The sequence below is a fragment of the Vanacampus margaritifer genome, chromosome 2 (assembly GCF_051991255.1).
Source record: "Vanacampus margaritifer isolate UIUO_Vmar chromosome 2, RoL_Vmar_1.0, whole genome shotgun sequence".
NCBI classification, from domain to species: Eukaryota; Metazoa; Chordata; class Actinopteri; order Syngnathiformes; family Syngnathidae; genus Vanacampus; species Vanacampus margaritifer.
Window position 1 is genome coordinate 49,112,766 of NC_135433.1, and position 5,000 is coordinate 49,117,765.

Sequence of the window (5,000 nt, forward strand, 5' to 3'; positions counted from 1 at the left end):
CCCACGCCTCAAACACTTCCCTCTCAAAAGGCGGGACCCGATCCAGGGCAGTCCGCTGGGGAAGCATACACAAATTATAGACACCATACTCACCCAACTTTTCAACATGCGAAGCGAAAAAATCCTTCCACGCCGCATCGAATCCGGTGTCGAGGAACTTTTTTATCAATTTGAGACGCAGCGCATTCTTCCTAACTACCAAGTCGATCAGTTTAAGCCCTCCCCGCTCATACTGACCAACCAAAACATTGTGTGCCACAGGTGCCCTCTCTCGCCGCCAGATAAATTTACTAACAGCAATGCTAAATTTATTTGCAAACACCCCCGGTAAGTCATACACAGCAAGAGCATGAACAAGTTTAGACAAACACAGTGCATTTACCACCAACACCCTACCTTTTAAGTGAAGACCACGCATTTTCCACAGATTCATTCGGGTGCACACACTGCTATACAAGCCAGACCACAAACAATCCCGACAGGTCACCTCATCCCTACCCAAGGGCACACCAAGAACCCTATAAGAATCCCCTGCATCCCTGACGCCCCAAACATTCGGCGGGGCCACGATGCCCCCGCAGTAGGACACAGACGTCTTTTCGAAATTTATCTTTGCTCCTGAGGCAAGGCAATAAACGTTCAGGGTGTGGAGAGCAACATTGAGGCTCCCCACATCGCGCAAAACCAAATTGGTGTCATCCGCATATTGAAAGATCTTATATTCCTTACCAGATGGACTCACAATTCCGTGCACAGCCCCATCCCTCTTGAGCATAGCGGCCAAAGGCTCGGCCACTATACTATAGAGGAGTGCACTCAAAGGACACCCCTGCCTTACCGACCTCCGCAAAGGGAAGCTATTCGACAGGAGTCCATTGCATTTTACACGGCTGACCGCACTGGAATACAAAAGTTTAATCCAGTTCACGAAGCCATTTTTAAAACCAAATTTCTCCAAAACACGGTAAAGAAAACAATGCTCAACCCTATCAAATGCTTTACTGAAATCAACTGAAACATGAATCCCCCCAGAGACATGCATCTCCTTCAACAAAAACTTTAGGGAGAGTATCGTGTCAGAAATGTCCCGTCCCGGGACACAATACGCCTGTGTACTGGCAACCACTTTACCAATCACACCTTTCAACCTATGTGCTAATACTTTTGCCAGTATTTTATAATCGGTGTTAAGGAGACTTATTGGTCTGTAATTGGCCAGGCACCGCTTATCACCCTTCTTAAAAATCAAAGTCACAATACTAAGAGAAAAGGAGTCCGAAACCCGACCCTCTCTCTCAATATCGCCATACAGAGTATGGAGAATCGGGGCTAACCTGTGAGCGAAAGCACTATAAAACTCTGCGCTCAAACCATCCTCTCCTGGACTCCTACAGGCATTGAGACCCCTAATTGCTGCAGAAACCTCTGCCAAAGAAATAGGCGCGTCGCAGCTGTCAGCGTCACTAGGGCTCAGAGACCCTTCAAGCGCACCTAAAGCCTGACTACAGCTTACCTCGTTAATCCCTTCCCCATCAAACAAATCTGCATAAAACCTACCTACAATATCCAAAATCTCATCCAAATCACTATGACACCTGCCTGACTCATCCAACAGGCCATCCAAGTATAGCTTGCTCTGCCTGGACTTCTCTAAACCAAAAAAGAAAGCTGTGGAGCGCTCGCCCTCTACCGCATACTGGGCCCTGGATCTAAGTGCCGCCCCTCTAGCACGACTAACCTGTATAGTCCTGAGCTCTTCCTGCAGCACCAGATACTCAGGATCTACCGGGCCTAAACCAGAGGTGGCGGCAAGCCTCTGGAGGTGGCTCCGGACCGTGTGCTCCCTGATGGACTCCTCCCACCTCCTCTGCTTACTATAACGTAGGCACAGCTTTTTAATTTTAGCCTTTGCCTGCTCCCACCAATCAACCAAAGAGTCACAAATTCCCATTTCATCATCAAAACAATCAAAAAGGTGCTCCATCTTATTTACAAAAGTGGGGTCGGCAAGCAGCATATTATTAAAAACCCAGACCCCCCCATTCCTCTTACCACCCAGGAAGTCAAGTTTGACGGAAAAAAGGGAGTGATCGCTCCAGCCCACACATGCATAGGAGCTGCCACCGATGTACTTCCATAAAGCACTTGAAACAAAACACAGATCTATCCGAGACTGGAGGAGGACCCCCTGCACTACCTGACGCCGGGAATAGTCCCTTTTCAGGGGGTTGAGACCTCTCCAGACCTCGGACAAATCAGCAGCCACTGCAGCATCAATCAAAAAACTTCGACTAACGTCATTCCTGAATGTGTTGTTCGGACCGAGATCGATTTTTGACAACGCTATGTTAAAGTCGCCAATCAAAAACGAGGAATCAGTAACATAAGGAAAAACAGAAACGAAGAAGGTTTTCCTCTCCATCTCCTCACTAGGCGCATAAACATTTATAAGGCGAAATTTAGTGGAGCCACGCAGAAAATCAATCACTATAAAGCGGCCATGTGGGTCCGCATGCACTAAAGAAGACCCGCCGAAAACACCCGGCTTAACTAGGACAGCCACACCACGGGAGTGTGCAGAGCCCAAAGCACAGTACAAAACACCAATGTCCATATCCTCTACCTTGCGATGATGCTCCGCCTCCCACCACGTCTCCTGGATGCACAGCACGTCCCAGGTGGTGTCGTGAAACACACTGTGCATCTTTTCCCTATTCCTCAAGCTCCGGGCATTAATGGAGACTAGGGAGAGCGTCATTAGGAAGAAAAAAGGGAGTTGAACCATCATCCTGATCTAGACTACCGTTTAGACTTCCTGTTCGTCTTTGTCGGGGCGACCTCATTCCCTTGGGGATCGACGCCCGTAGGAACAGTTGTGGCATCTACAGTGGCAGACTCAGAACGGGCAGTGCCGCATGAGACGGGGCCCTCACCCTGCAGCCCTCTCCGCCGATCACTACCAGGCTGGGTCTCACAAAACCCATCGGCATGTTTCGACCCAACCCTCCCGGTCGGTGATCTGGACCTGTCACTACTCTTAGACAGTGGCCGCCTATGCGGCACCTGACTCCTGCTGCCCGCTCTCGAGCGCTGAGACTTGGGAGTCTGGCCTGAATTCAGTGCCTGCTCCCCCGCTTCAGGGGTAAGGTGTGGAGCCAGATCCTCACCCATCCCCCTCCCCGGTCCAGCCCCTGCCACCACGATATTAGAGGTAGGGCAGGACACTGCCCCCCCCTCCTGCTCGGGGGCAGGACTGTGAGACATTTCACCAGCCCCCCCCACCACAGGCACCAATGCCACTTGGTCAGGTATACCCGGTTCCACATCCCGATCTAACAGGGCCTCTCTCGATCCAGGGCCGTGCTCTACTTCAACCGTAGGTGGGGGACCCCCACCTCCTTCCTCCGGGTCAGAGGCGAGGTGTCCGGAGCATCCACACACAGAGGGATACTGATGACAGTCCTTACATTTAGCGGCCCTGGGCTCTGTACACTCCCGCGCATAATGGCCTTGGGCCCCACACCGTCTGCAACAAAAATCAGGGCATTCACGCAACACATGGTCAGGCTGGAGACACCCCCTGCACACCTTCACTTGCCTGTCATGAATGACCCTAAAATATTCAGGCCCCCCCGCCGTGTTAAACCTGACGGAATATGGTAGAGAACGCACTTGGTTTGTAAAGCGGACCTTTACAAACCTCGTCCCATCGGCTATGTTTGTCCCCGGCCACATACGTCTCCTCACCTCGGACACGGCCGAAACACCCCAAGCGAGTAGCTTCTGCAGGATTTCCTCATCCTCAATGTAAGCTGGCAGGCCCAGGAAAGACACAACAAGTTCATCCACACAGATATCCCTCCCGTGAACCCTAGTTTCCCCGATCTTAAACCCATCTAACAACTTATCCTTGGCCACCTGGGATGCCACAGTCATTTCGAACCTGTCTTTGGTAATCATTCGACAGGCCAGAATTGTACCACAGACTTCCTTGGTAGCCCTCAGCAGAGCCAACGGAGACAGACCAGCACCACCTTCGAGCTCCAAAAACACCGTCAGCTCTTTATCGAAACACACTTTACGCTTGTGCACCACACTCATACCACTTCGAACATCATTCGCACTCACATCACTGCCAACCATCCTGCCAGAAAACTCACCATTCACCATTCCAGACATCCTGGGCCCAGCAAAGGCCACATCCATTCCAACAGTCGAAACAGAGCAAAAAGCTCTGGGGGGGGAATAAACCCTCCTCCACAGCCAAGGAAGCTGGGAGGAGAAAGAAACTGAAAACTAACACAAAAATAAAGAAAAATTAGCCAAAACAAATTCAAAAACAGACAAAGAAAGAACACAAAACCACATAATGGGGAGCACACAGCCCAACTGACACACACAGGCACAATCAGCTCAGCTGCAACCAATCAACCACACCTGGGCGTTCTCAGGGTAGTATGGCCGTAAGCCGAGAAGAAGAAAACAGTTGACTCTTTTAAAGGTTACACTCGTCTAAACTTGGGACAGAAAAACATTTTGACTGCATGTTCAGCTCTCATCCTGTCAGTTTAGCGTGCGGCTGTCTGTTAGCAAGTAGCTAGGGTACTTGAGGTCTTTTGTGAAAGTTTACTTTAGCCATGGAGGTGCAAAAACAAAGCTTACAGCACCTGGTATTCCCAGGCGGTCTCCCATTCAAGTACTAACCAGGCCCGACCCTGCTTAGCTTCTGAGATCGGACGAGATCCGGCATTCTCAGGGTAGTATGGCCGTAAGCCGAGAAAAAGAAAACAGTTGACTCTTTTAAAGGTTACACTCGTCTAAACTTGGGACAGAAAAACATTTTGACTGCATGTTCAGCTCTCATCCTGTCAGTTTAGCGTGCGGCTGTCTGTTAGCAAGTAGCTAGTGTACTTGAGGTCTTTTGTGAAAGTTGACTCTTGCCATGGAGGTGCAAAAAAAAAGCTTACAGCACCTGGTATTCCCAGGCGGTCTCCCATGCA

The 5,000-nt window shown here is 50.2% G+C and overlaps 2 non-coding genes across 2 annotated transcripts in view; both read right to left on the reverse strand.

Moving 5' to 3' along the window:
• Positions 1 to 4,655: 4,655 nt before the first annotated feature.
• Positions 4,656 to 4,774, reverse strand: LOC144045680 (5S ribosomal RNA). Its single transcript, XR_013292009.1, has one exon. It is a non-coding gene; the product is annotated as a 5S ribosomal RNA (ribosomal RNA).
• A 186-nt stretch (positions 4,775 to 4,960) lies between these two features.
• The window catches only part of LOC144045587 (5S ribosomal RNA), a 119-nt gene continuing 79 nt past the window's right edge, over positions 4,961 to 5,000 (reverse strand). The window contains exon 1 of the ribosomal RNA XR_013291920.1: positions 4,961 to 5,000. This exon is cut by the window's right edge and continues 79 nt beyond it. This is a non-coding gene — a ribosomal RNA (5S ribosomal RNA).